Consider the following 14,194-nt stretch of genomic DNA (forward strand, 5'->3'; position numbering starts at 1 on the left):
GAGTCTTCTACTTTGTGACTTGAACTCCCAGATCTGACAATTGTAGCACCAGAGAAAGTGTACTATAATGTACAATATAAGATAGCCACTAGATGGCATTGTACACTTTGCTAAATGATTTACCACCAAGCAGTAAATAACAACTGGTCTAATATAGAGCGTTTCATATTGAATACTTGAAAATCCATTTGAAGGTCCCAAGATGAGAGAGGTGTTGATTGATTTTGAACTGTGTTTTACCTGAAACGACCCTCCAGATTACAATAAAACGTAAGCTAATAGGCTTAATCAGGCCAACCAGAAAAAAGCCCTTCTGGCCTGTTTATTTTATGCATTTATTGCTGGATTACATTATTTACAGATTAGGATCTGAATCAACTTTATTTGTCCTTCATCACGGTCCTTCATGGAATGAGCACAAATTGTTGGTCTTTGTATGTAGGCCTACCACTGTCGTGTCATGGGATCTCACAGTGATACCATAGTTATTACACATTGTAATACATTTTTTTAAAGAATGTTTAATTCTAATCAATGAATTGAATGAGCATTTGTATTTATTTAGGAACACATGGATAAGCAAACTTGTACAATTCAATTAAACTAATTAAGTATTTGAATTCAGGAATGGTTGAAACATAAGACTGTACAATAATCCCTTTTCTTCAGTCGCTTGAGATTTCAGATCGTATCAGGGAAACGGGACCCCTCTAGTTCCGGCTGGGGGTTCCCGGGAGAGAAAGAAGTGTCAATTGTTTTCAATGGGAAAAAGAGAAGGAGAAAGAGAGGGAAGGGTAGAAAGAGAAAGAGAGAAGGAAAAAGAGAAGGGAGGGAAAAGAAAAGTTCCCTGGCAGGCTACCAATAGCCACAGGTGTCATGTTGGTTGGCAGCCTGGCACACTGCTGTCCATCCGGGCCTGGTCCGGTATGAACAGGATCCCTAGAGGAAAAGACAACAAACCAATCCCTATAAAGTCAAATATGCTGAGAGGGCAGGGAGAATTGTGTGCAACTGTGCATAGCATTTGCAGACAGGCCCAGATGTTAAACAGTTAATGAATAATTTTCTTTGGCAATATGTAGCTGTCATTTGTTTCAAATAGGGAGAGTATGGTCCACACCTGTTATCTATTATTGGAATTATAATTATGTTATTACACTGTGACACACGATTCTCTGTTTTGTGAATTATTTAACTTGGGTGTTATTTACAAAAATCATAACTGGCTTCATTGAATATCTTCAGCATTTCCGTCACATATTGAAAAATTCCAGTATCACATTTCTTATTTTATCAGTGCTAGTCCCTGCACTGAACTAATAACTTCAGCCCATAACTTATTCCACAGCCTGTCATTTCAGATTGAAGCCTAAAACCTGTTTTAAGTTATGAAGCCATAAACCATGTGTTGGTATTGATCCAACATAAGAAATATTCACTTGACACTGTGAACTGAGACGGCACTTAAATGTTTCACACAAAACCCTTTTGCTAATAGCCGGCTGACATATCATGAATTTTATCTATTGGAATGTAATTCCTTCCATATTTTCAGTGTTTAGGGTTTCAGTGATCTAACTTCGGTCTTCCTCAATAGCTATAGATGTGGTGTAACGGCTGTCAAATAGAGTAGACCAAGGCGCAGCGTGGAGAGTGCTCATCATTTAAGATTAATAGAACACTTAAACAAAACAAGAAAATTAACGACAGCCAAACAGTTCTGCCAGGAACAGCAACTCTAAACAGAAATTTAACATTTTAGTCATTCAGCAGACGCTCTTATCCAGAGGGACTTACAGTAGTGAATGCATACATTTCATAAACATTTTTTTTCTGTACTGGTCCCCCGTGGGAATTGAACCCACAACCCTGGCGTTGCAAACACCATGCTCTACCAACTGAGCCACACGGGACTAACAATTAACCACCCACAAAACCCAAAGGAAAACAGGCTGCCTAAGTATGGCTCCCAATCAGAGACAACGATATACAGCTGTCCCTGATTGAGAACCATACCCGGCCAAAACCAACAAATACAAAACATAGAAAAAAGGACATAGAATGCCCACCCTAGTCACACCCTGGCCTAACCAAAATAGAGAACAAAACCCTTTATGGCCAGGGCGTGACAGTACCCCCCCCCCAAAGGTGCGGATTCCGGCCGCAAAACCTGACTCTAAAGGGGAGGGTCCGGGTGGGCCTTCCTTACGGCGGCGACTCTGGTGCGGGACGTGGACCCCGCTCCACCTTCGGCTTGGCCCACTTAGGTGGCGCCTCTGGAGTGGGGACCCTCACAGCGGGCGCCGGACAAGCGGGCCGCTCTGGCTGCGCCGGACAGGCGGGCGGCTCTGGCGGCTCCGGACTGGCGAGCGGTTCTGGTGGCTCCGGACTGGCGGGTCTTTCAGTAGGCCTGGCTCTTGGCGCAGGCACAGGACTCACCAGGCTGGGGAGACACGCAGGAGGCCTGGCTCTGGGCGCAGGCACAGGACTCACCAGGCTGGGGAGACAAGCAGGAGGCCTGGCTCTGGGCGCAGGCACAGGACTCACCAGGCTGGGGAGACACGCAGGAGGCCTTGTCCTTGACCAAGGCATCGGATACGCTGGGCCGTGGAGGCGCACTGGAGGTCTCGAGCTGAGAGCCTGCACAACCCGTCCTGGCTGGATGGTGACCTTGGCCCGGCACGTGCGGGGTGCAGGCACAGGACGCACTGGGCTGTGCCGACACACTGGAGACATAGTGCGCAGAGCCGGTGCAGGATATCCTGGCCCGAGGAGACGCACTGGAGGTCTGGAGAGTAGGACTGACCCAATCCTTCCTGGTTGGATACTCACCCTAGCCCGGCAGATGCGGGGAGCTGGGATGTAACGTACCGGGCTGTGACCGAGCACTGGAGACACCGTGCGCTCCACCGCATAACACGGTGTCTGACCAGTACAACGCACGCCACGGTAAGCACGGGGAGCTGGCTCAGGTCTCCAACCTGACTCTGCCACACTCCCCGTGTGCCCCCCCCCCCCCAAATTTTTTTTTGGGGGGGGGGCTGCCTCTTGGGCTTCCTTGCCAGCCGTGTTCCCTCATACCGTTGCCGTTGGTCCTTCCTTCCTGCTGCCTCCGCTCTCCTGGCTGCCTCCACCTGTTCCCATGGGAGGCGATCCCTTCCGGCCAGGATCTCTTCCCACATGTATGATCCCTTGCCGTCCAGGATGTCCTCCCATGTCCAGTCCTCTTTTCCACGCTGCTTGGTCCGCTTGTGGTGGGTGGTTCTGTAATGGCTGTCAAATGGAGTAGACCAAGGCGCAGCGTGGAGAGTGCTCATCATTTAAGTTTTTAATAGAACACTTAAACAAAACAAGAACGACAGCTAAACAGTTCTGTCAGGAACATCAACTCTAAACAGAAATTAACCACCCATAAAACCCAAAGGAAAACAGGCTGCCTAAGTATGGCTCCCAATCAGAGACAACGATATACAGCTGTCCCTGATTGAGAACCATACCCGGCCAAAACAAAGAAATACAAAACATAGAAAAAAGGACATAGAATGCCCACCCTAGTCACACCCTGGCCTAACCAAAATAGAGAACAAAACCCTCTATTGGCCAGGGCGTGACATGTGGGATGTGGATACAAATGCTCTCAAGTCAAATTCACATTATAATTCCTTTTCTTTTACTGTGAGTCAGATTTCCAATGTATTTATTTGGCAAATAAACTTAAACTGACTGAGAGCTCTGCATAAAATAAATCAGTAAAAATGTAAACACTGTTCCTCTTGTTCTCATGCCATACCTTTGTTATTAGGGTTGCAATGCCTATGGAGTCTGTGTACACAGAGTATTCTATAGTTTACTGTTGATATCTGCCACACCTGGGCTGCCCCGCCCTCCGCAACAAACCCGGTGGGGTTGAAGTCCAGTTATATCCGCCAGACCTGCCCTGCCCTCCGCAACAAACCCGGTGGGGTTGAAGTCCAGTTATATCCGCCAGACCTGGGCTGCCCTCGGCAACAAACCCGGTGGAGTTGAAGTCCAGTTATATCCGCCAGACCTGGGCTGCCCTCGGCAACAAACCCGGTGGAGTTGAAGTCCAGTTATATCCGCCAGACCTGGGCTGCCCTCGGCAACAAACCCGGTGGGGTTGAAGTCCAGTTATATCCGCCAGACCTGGGCTGCCCTCGGCAACAAACCCGGTGGGGTTGAAGTCCAGTTATATCCGCCAGACCTGGGCTGCCCTCGGCAACAAACCCGGTGGGGTTGAAGTCCAGTTAATCCAGTTAATTAACAACGGTCTGTAGGATGTGAAAGAAAGGTTTTGTAAATATCAAGTTCTTTGGGGCATTCTTTTGACCAACAGTTATAAACTCAAAGACCAAACAGTTATGGTCCAAAGGTTCGATGCAGTTAACTCCTCCATTCCCAAGCAAATGTATGAGGGTTTTCCACTTTCTTTTACATTTCTGCATATATGGACCTTTTGTTTACAATATCATATATTTTCAAATATAAGCCCAGACAAAGACAGACTGGGACTCGTGAAAATCTCATTGAACAATGCATGTTATCTAACCTGTAAACCACACCTCGTCCATGGACAGAATATATCTAATGGAGGTTAAAGAGGTAGGGGTTAACGGGTAAACTGTCACGTAAGGTCAAACATACACACATGCACGCTCGCAAGCACACGCACACACACGCACATACAAAATATAAGATGCATTACTTTGTTATTATTTTATTATTTGTGACATTGGAAAAAGTGTTACAAGTGAAACATCCTTGTTCATTTTTGAACATTTTTTAAAATTCTGTGCTGTCTTTAATATTATTTTTCCACAATGCTTTGGTCACGTGGTTTATTCAGATCAAATCGCCACATTTGCAAACTTCCTAGTGAGTGATCAACCAAGTACCTGAATTTCGTAATAACAAGCGGTTTTAAGGTCAGAAATATTTCCAGTACAAGTACGCATACATGTAGTCTCATTTATTACACAGCTACAAGAATTCATTTGAAATCGAGTGAAAACAAGAGCTGGCAAGATACATTCCAGAACGGAGAAGTGACAGCCCGAGCTAGCCAGCGCTCCGGACCATCATCAACGTGAAGGGACGTGGTTGTGTTGAAAGCTGCAGTCTGAGATCGAGCTAGACAGATGCAAGCCAGAGGTTGAGTCGGAGACAAAACGCCGAGCAGCTTCCAGGAACACGGAATGTAGTGGACTAGGTAATAAAGTAAGAATGAAGTTAATTTGTACACGTGGCTAATCAGGTGTAATCTGATTAGCAAACGAATACATAGATCAGCTCTGGTCGCACAGGGCTAGAGTTAGCTAACTATCAAGTAGGTTAGCTAGCTATAGTAGCTAACTACAGTAGGTAGCTAGGATTGCTTGGTCTTTTGCTACAGGAACTTTGTGTATTTGCCAAACGTGGCTAGTTGGGTGTTTTAGTAAATTTACGTTGGATGTAAATGTCTTGTTCCTGACGGTTTCGAACCATGGTCATCCAGCTCCCGGTCAGTAACAAGCTAACCTTAGCTAGCTAGCTAACTAGTTGGTAATCTAATCAAAGAGCCTCAATATCTGAGATTTATTAACCAGCTAATTTAGTTGTCTGTCTTGACAGCTGAGCTAGGCGAACCTAATTATAGCTAAACCATGTCAGTCCATGCAAATAACTTTTATACTACTGTTATTTTGTAACAAACAGTTGGTAACAACAAAATGCATTGGTTTTAGCTAGAGTTTATATTCCCTGATTTAACATGGTTATATGTTCATTCTAAAGGTGCAATGCTTTTAAACCCTTCGCAGCCCAAGTTGAGTTATTATAGTTCACGCTCACAGTAAGCCTCATCTTCTTTAAACTGAAGGTGTTCTCTAGACTCTGCATTACAGTGATACGTGTTTCTGTATTGTTTCTGTATTGTCTATAATTAAAGCCTGGCCACTTTCATGAACTAGATATGATTTATTTGCACTCTGTTGGAACAAAATGTAGGCCTTATGCTGAAGATGTAGAAATGTAGCTGGACCTTTAGCCATCTACTGACACACCCACTTCTGCTGGCTCCGCTGCATCCAGACCACAACCTAAACATCAGGGGAAACAAGCACTCTGCTGGCTCCGCTGCATCCAGACCACACCCTAAACATCAGGGAAACAAGCACTCTGCTGGCTCCGCTGCATCCAGACCACACCCTAAACATCAGGGGAAACAAGCACTCTGCTGGCTCCGCTGCATCCAGACCACAACCTAAACATCAGGGGAAACAAGCACTTTGCCAAAGTTTTCCCCAAAGTCTTTGAAACTAAATCTGTCAACATACAAGGAGACATTGGCTATTTTCATTTGACAGTTTGAGCTAACATCAGACAAGATGCATCAAGTCCATTAAAGAGAAAGTAAAGCTGAACGACAAGCTTTCACTGTAGGCTTTAGACAATTTTTGTCAGTGTAACGGAGGTATGTGGAAGACATGTTATAGCCTAACTTTATTTATCAACCTCCTGATCCAGTTTCATATGGTCGGCCGGTCGGTCTTACTATAGTGTTTACGCTCAGTGTAATCACTGAAGAGTTGTTATTGTCGTCCAGAGCTTTTTCTGTGTCAAATGTTTACAGGGAGTATAAGCCTGTTGGCTCTTGTAGTTTGAGCTGGTCAGCTGTTCCTCTCTGGTGTACGGTTCAGTGACATGCCGGGGGACATTTCCCGTAGGTACAGATCAAGGATCAGCATTTCCAACCTGAACCATTAGTGATGGAAATGCAAAACTGACCCAAGATCAGCGTCTGCTAGAGAAACTTCAAACTACACCATTCAGTGAGACAGATGACATCATAGTAGAATACAGAATGTACTAGCACCTATTTTGAGTTTTTTTTCAGTGCTGAATGTTTAAAAGCGAGTAAACGCTCCCATATTGACCCTCATATTTCATGTTGGCCCGCTGTTCATCTGCGGTCTACCATTCAGCGACACAGATAAAATCTACTCACACACATTTTCTGAGTTACAGTGAGTGTTGTCAGTGCAACTTGTTTGACTGGTCTCTGAGATGGATGTCACAGTGAAAGCAGCAGCCCTGTTCTGTGTTTGTACTTTAATAAGACGGTTGTTGATTTGACTGTAGCTCTTTGTCAGGGGTGTTCTTCTTCCTCTTCGGTTGCAGATGAAGACATTGGCGATGCTCCCATGTCCATACTAACGTAACCACTTTTAGAATGCCTGCCAAATACATTCCAGTGACAATGTGTTTCCCCTAGGATTTTTTTTCAGCAGTGGTGGCAAGGGTAAGGGGGGGAGAGAGCATTGCTTCTGTTAGGGCAATGACGTGCTGGCTGTTCCCATAGACTTCCAGTCATTTTGCCAACGACTATCCATTTAAAAGCTTGTCTCACCAGACAGACATACATACATACATACATACATACATACATACATACATACATACATACATACATACATACAGTACCAGTCAAGTTTGGACACAACTACTCATTCAAGGATTTTTCTTTATTTTTACTATTTTCTACATTGTAGAATAATAGTGAAGACATCAAAACTATGAAATAACACATGGAATCATGTAGTAACCAAAAAAGTGTTAAATAGATCCAAATATATTGTATATTTGAGATTCTTCAAAGTAAAACTCTTTGCCTTGATGAGAGCTTTGCACACTATTGGCATTCTCTCAACCAGCTTCATGAGGAATGCTTTTCCAACAGTCTTAATGGAGTTCCCACGTATGCTGAGCACTTGTTGGCTGCTTTACCTTCACTCTGCGGTCCAACTCATCAGATTTCCACCGGTCTAATGTCCATTGCTCGTGTTTCCTGGCCCAAGCAAGTCTCTTCTTCTTATTGGTGTCCTTTAGTAGTGGTTTCTTTGCAGCAATTTGACCATGAAGGCCTGATTCACGCAGTCTCCTCTGAACAGTTGATGTGTCTGTTACTTGAACTCTGAAGCATTTATTTGCAAGTAGAAAGGTGCAGCAAGCTCATTGATGGCTACAATAATCAGTTATCTTAAGGTGTGGAGACCAAAGGTGTTTTTCAGTTTCAACTTATTTTAGAAGAATTTAAGGATTTATTTAAGAAAAGTGGTGACAATATATTTGTCCGCAGCAGTATACAGCGAGAGGGATGCTGCCGTGACATGTACACAGTGCTGTGAAAAAGTATTCGCCCCCTTTCTGATATTCTCTATTTTTGCATATTTTTGATACTGAATGTTATCAGATCTTCAACCAAAACCTGATATTAGATAAAGAGAACCTGAGTTTACAAATAACAAAAAAAGTATACTTGTTTATTTAATATACAACGTTATGCAACACCCAATTTCCCTGTGCGAATAAGTATTTGCCCCGTTAAACTCAATAACTGGTTGTACCACCTTTAGCTGCAATGACTGCAACCAAACACGTCCTGTAGTTGTTGGTCAGTCTCCACATCGCTGTGGAGAAATTCTGTCCCCAAACCATCACACTACCACCACCATACATCACCGTTGGTATAAGGTTCTTACTGTGGAATGCATGGTGGTGCTAGTGTGTTGGTTTGGGATGCTTTGCTGCCTCGGGACCTGGATGACGTGCCTTAATAGAATGAACCATGAATTCTGCTCTGTATCAGAGAATTCTACAGGAGAATGTCAGGCCATCCGTCTGTGAGCTGAAGCACAGCTGGGTCATGCAGCAAGACAATGATCCAAAACACACAATCAAGTCTACTTGAAAATGTCTAAAAAGCAACATTTGAAGTTTTGGAATGGCCTAGTCAAAGTCAGGGCCTAATCCCAATTGAGATGTTGTGTCAGGACTTTAAACAAGCAGTTCATGCTTGAAAGCCCACAAATGTCGCTGAGTGAAAGCAGTTCTGCACGGAAGGGTGGGCCAAAATTCCTCCACAGTGAGAGACTGATCAACAACTACAGGAAGCGTTTGGTTGGAGTCATTGCAGCTAAAGGTGGTACAACCAGTGGGGGCAATTACTTTTTCACACAGGGGCATTGGGTGTTGCATATCATTGTTTATGAAACAAATGAAATAATTATGTCATTGTTGTGTTATTTGTTCACAAGTTCCCTTTATCTAATATTAGGTTTTGGTTGAAGATCTTTATTTAACATTCAGTATAAAAAATATGCTAAATTAGAAAGGGGGCAAATACTTTTCACAGCACTGTGTATAGGCCTGCAGTCCACATCCAGTGTTGTGCAGAGGTGTAGCCTACATAGTGCAGTATAGTACAGTTAGTATTACAGGTCATTGACGGCAAGGTGCAGTGTTCGGCTCATATGCAAATTCTCTCTATTCCAGCACACAAAGTGACATAGGATCATGGCTGGATGTAAATCCTCCAGATGGCTACAGCTAAACTCTCTAGTCTCTCTAGCCTACTGTACAGCTAAACTCTCTAGTCTCTCTAGCCTACTGTACAGCTAGTCTCTCTAGCCTACTGTACAGCTAGTCTCTCTAGCCTACTGTACAGCTAAACTCTCTAGTCTCTCTAGCCTACTGTACAGCTAGTCTCTCTAGCCTACTGTACAGCTAGTCTCTCTAGCCTACTGTACAGCTAGTCTCTCTAGCCTACTGTACAGCTGAACTCTCTAGTCTCTCTAGTCTCCTGTACAGCTAAACTCTCTAGTATCTCTAGTCTCTCTAGCCTACTGTACAAATAAACTACGAGCTTCAATGCCATACAACTCTCCTTCCGTTGCCTCCAACTTCTCTTAAACGCTAGTAAAACTAAATGCATGCTCTTCAACCGATCGCTACCAGCACCTGCCCGCCTGTCCAGCATCACTACTCTGGACGGTTCTGACTTAGAATATGTGGACATCTACAAATACCTAGGTGTCTGGTTAGACTAAACTCTCCTTCCAGACTCACATCAAACATCTCCAATCCAAAGTTAAATCTAGAATTGGCTTCCTATTTCGCAACCAAAGCATCTTTCACTCATGCTGCCAAACATACCCTCGTAAAACTGACCATCCTACCGATCCTCGACTTCGGCGATATCATTTACAAAATAGCCTCCAATACCCTACTCAATAAATTGGATGCAGTCTATCACAGTGCCATCCGTTTTGTCACCAAAGCCCCATATACTACCCACCACTGCGACCTGTACACTCTCGTTGGCTGGCCCTCGCTTCATACTCATCGCCAAACCCACTGGTTCCAGGTCATCTACAAGACCCTGCTAGGTAAAGTTCCCCCTTATCTCAGCTCGCTGACATCCTTGGAGAGCTCTTTGGTCTTGGCCATGGTGGAGAGTTTAGAATCTGATTGATTGATTGCTTCTGTGGACAGGTGTCTTTTATACAGGTAACAAACTTAGATTAGGAGCACTCCCTTTAAGAGTGTGCTCCTAATCTCAGCTCGTTACCTGTATAAAAGACACCTGGGAGCCATAAATCTTTCTGATTGAGAGGGGGTCAAATACTTATTTCCCTCATTAAAATGAAAATCAATTTAACATTTTTGACATGCGTTTTTCTGGATATTTTTTTTCTTATTCTGTCTCTCACTGTTCAAATAAACCTACCATTAAAATTATAGACTGATCCTTTCTCTATCAGTGGGCAAACTTACAAAATCAGCAGGGGATCAAATACTTTTTTCCCCCACTGTATGTTTATTTTACTCCATGTGTAACTCTGTGTTGTTGTATGTGTCAAACTGCTTTTCTTTATATTGGCCAGGTCGCAATTGTAAATGAGAACTTGTTCTCAACTTGCCTACCTGGTTAAATAAAGGTGAAATAAATAAAAAATAAAATAAATAAACTCTCTAGTCTCTCTAGCCTACTGTACAGCTAGTCTCTCTAGCCTACGGTACAGCTAAACTCTCTAGTCTCTCTAGCCTACGGTACAGCTAGTCTCTCTAGCCTACTGTACAGCTAGTCTCTCTAGCCTACGGTACAGCTAGTCTCTCTAGCCTACGGTACAGCTAGTCTCTCTAGCCTACGGTACAGCTAGTCTCTCTAGCCTACGGTACAGCTAGTCTCTCTAGCCTACTGTACAGCTAGTCTCTCTAGCCTACGGTACAGCTAAACTCTCTAGTCTCTCTAGCCTACGGTACAGCTAGTCTCTCTAGCCTACGGTACAGCTAGTCTCTCTAGCCTACGGTACAGCTAGTCTCTCTAGCCTATGCTACAGCTAGTCTCTCTAGCCTACGGTACAGCTAGTCTCTCTAGCCTACGCTACAGCTAGTCTCTCTAGCCTATGCTACAGCTAGTCTCTCTAGCCTATGCTACAGCTAGTCTCTCTAGCCTACGCTACAGCTAGTCTCTCTAGCCTACGGTACAGCTAGTCTCTCTAGCCTACGGTACAGCTAAACTCTCTAGTCTCTCTAGTAGAGGTCGACCGATTAATCGGAATGGCCGATTTAATTAGGGCCGATTTCAAGTTTTCATAACAATCGGTAATCGGCATTTTTGGACACCGATCATGGCCGATTACATTGCACTCCACGAGGAGACTGCGTGGCAGACTGACTACCTGTTATGCGAGTGCAGCAAGGAGCCAAGGTAAGGTGCTAGCTAGCATTAAACTTATCTTATAAAAAAACTATCAATCTCAACATAATCACTAGTTAACTACACATGGTTGATGATATTACTAGTTTATCTGGCTTGTCCTGCGTTGCATATAATCGATGCGGTGCCTGTTAATTTATCATTGAATCATAGCCTACTTCGCTAAACGGGTGATTTAACAAGCGCATTCGCGAAAAAAGCACTGTCGTTGCACCAATGTGTACCTAACCATAAACATCAACACCTTTCTTACAATCAATACACAAGTATATATTTTTAAACCTGCATATTTAGTTAATATTGCCTGCTAACATGAATTTATTTTAACTAGGGAAATTGTGTCACTTCTCTTGCGTTCTGTGCAACAGAGTCAGGGTATATGCAGCAGTTTGGGCCGCCTGGCTCGTTGTGAAGACTATTTCTTCCTAACAAAGACACCCGACTTCGCCAAACGGGGGATGATTAACAAAAGCGCATTTGCGAAAAATGCATCATCGTTGCACGACTGTACCTAACCATACACATCAATGCCTTTCTTAAAATCAATACACAGAAGCATATATTTTTAAACCTGCATATTTAGTTAAAAGAAATTCATGTTAGCAGGCAATATTAACCAGGTGAAATTGTGTCACTTCTCTTGCGTTCAGTGCACGCAGAGTCAGGGTATATGCAACAGTTTGGGCCGCCTGGCTTGTTGCGAACTAATTTGCCAGAATTTTACGTAATTATGACATAACATTGAAGGTTGTGCAATGTAACAGGAATATTTAGACTTAGGGATGCCACCCATTAGATAAAATACGGAACGGTTCCGTATTTCACTGAAAGAATACTGGTTTTATTTTCGAAATGATAGTTTCCGGATTTGACCATATTAACGTGTTTCTGTGTGTTATTATGTTATAATTAAGTCTATGATTTGATATTTGATAGAGCAGTCTGACTGAGCGGTGGTAGGCAGCAGCATGCTCGTAAGCATTCATTCAAACAGCACTTTACTGCATTTGCCAGCAGCTCTTCGCAATTTATGACTTCAAGCCTATCAACTCCCGAGATTAGGCTGGTGTAACCGATGTGAAATGGCTAGCTAGTTAGCGGGGTGCGCGCTAATAGCGTTTCAAACGTCACTCGCTCTGAGACTTGGAGTAGTTGTTCCCCTTGCTCTGCAAGGGCTGCGGCTTTTGTGGAGCGATGGGTAACGCTGCTTCGAGGGTGGCTGTTGTCGATGTGTTCCTGGTTCGAGCCCAGGTAGGGGCGAGGAGAGGGATGGAAGCTATATTGTTACACTGGCAATACTAAAGTGCCTATAAGAACATCCAATAGTCAAAGGTATATGAAATACAAATCGTATAGAGAGAGAGAGTCCTATAATTCCTATAATAACTACAACCTAAAACTTCTTACCTTTGAGTATTGAATGTTAAAAGGAACCACCAGCTTTCATATGTTCTCATGTTCTGAGCAAGGAACTTAAACGTTAGCTTTCTTACATGGCACATATTGCACTTTTACTTTCTTCTCCAACACTTTGTTTTTGCATTATTTAAACCATTATTTATTTGAGGCATTTTATTAAGTTAAAATAAGTGTTCATTCAGTATTGTTGTAATTGTCATTATTACCAAAAAAATAAAAAAATCGGCTGATTTTAATCGGTATCGGCTTTTTAGGTCCTCCAATAATCGGCATCGGCGGTGAAAAATCATAATCGGTCGACCTGTACTCTCTAGCCTACTGTACAGCTAGCCGCTCTAGCCTACTGTACAGCTAGTCTCTAGACTACTGTACAGCTAAATTCTCTAGTCTCTCTAGCCTACTGTACAACTAAACTCTAATCTCTATAGCCTACTGTACAGCTAGTCTCTATAGCCTACTGTACAGCTAGTCTCTATAGCCTACTGTACAGCTAGTCTCTATAGCCTACTGTACAGCTAGTCTCTATAGCCTACTGTACAGCTAGTCTCTATAGCCTACTGTACAGCTAGTCTCTATAGCCTACTGTACAGCTAGTCTCTATAGCCTACTGTACAGCTAGTCTCTATAGCCTACTGTACAGCTAGTCTCTATAGCCTACTGTACAGCTAGTCTATAGCCTACTGTACAGCTAGTCTCTATAGCCTACTGTACAGCTAGTCTCTATAGCCTACTGTACAGCTAGTCTCTCTAGCCTACTGTACAGCTAGTCTCTATAGCCTACTGTACAGCTAGTCTATAGCCTACTGTACAGCTAGTCTCTCTAGCCTACTGTACAGCTAGTCTCTCTAGCCTACTGAACAGCTAGTCTCTCTCTAGCCTACTGTACAGCTAGTCTCTCTCTAGACTACTGTACAGCTAGTCTCTCTCTTGCCTACTGTACAGCTAAACTCTCTAGTCTCTCTAGCCTACTGTACAGCTAAACTCTCTAGTCTCTAGCCTACTGTACAGCTAGTCTTTCCAGCCTACTGTACAGCTAGTCTCTCCAGCCTACTGTACAGCTAGTCTCTCTAGCCTACTGAACAGCTAGTCTCTCTCTAGCCTACTGTACAGCTAGTCTCTCTCTTGCCTACTGTACAGCTAGTCTCTCTCTTGCCTGCTGTACAGCTAGTCTCTCTCTTGCCTGCTGTACAGCTAGTCTCTCTCTTGCCTGCTGTACAG

At 43.6% G+C, this 14,194-nt stretch overlaps 1 protein-coding gene and 1 long non-coding RNA gene across 3 annotated transcripts in view; one reads left to right on the forward strand and one right to left on the reverse strand.

Annotated features, from left to right (window-relative positions):
* Positions 1-501: 501 nt before the first annotated feature.
* On the reverse strand, positions 502-4,378 carry LOC115174036 (uncharacterized). The gene is made up of 2 exons (XR_003871709.1): positions 3,791-4,378; positions 502-939 (listed from the first exon to the last, which is right to left on the reverse strand). It is a non-coding gene; the product is annotated as an uncharacterized LOC115174036 (long non-coding RNA).
* A 460-nt stretch (positions 4,379-4,838) lies between these two features.
* Positions 4,839-14,194, forward strand: part of LOC115174035 (polypeptide N-acetylgalactosaminyltransferase 4) — a 37,807-nt gene continuing 28,451 nt past the window's right edge. Inside the window, exon 1 of one of the 2 annotated variants that reach the window (XM_029732646.1) lies at positions 4,839-5,235. The gene's annotated coding sequence lies outside the window, so the exon portion shown is untranslated. The remainder of the gene's footprint in view (positions 5,236-14,194) is intronic. The other variant, XM_029732645.1, reaches the window with a different exon arrangement.

Source organism: Salmo trutta, chromosome 34, assembly GCF_901001165.1.
Source record: "Salmo trutta chromosome 34, fSalTru1.1, whole genome shotgun sequence".
In the NCBI taxonomy this organism is placed as follows: Eukaryota; Metazoa; Chordata; class Actinopteri; order Salmoniformes; family Salmonidae; genus Salmo; species Salmo trutta.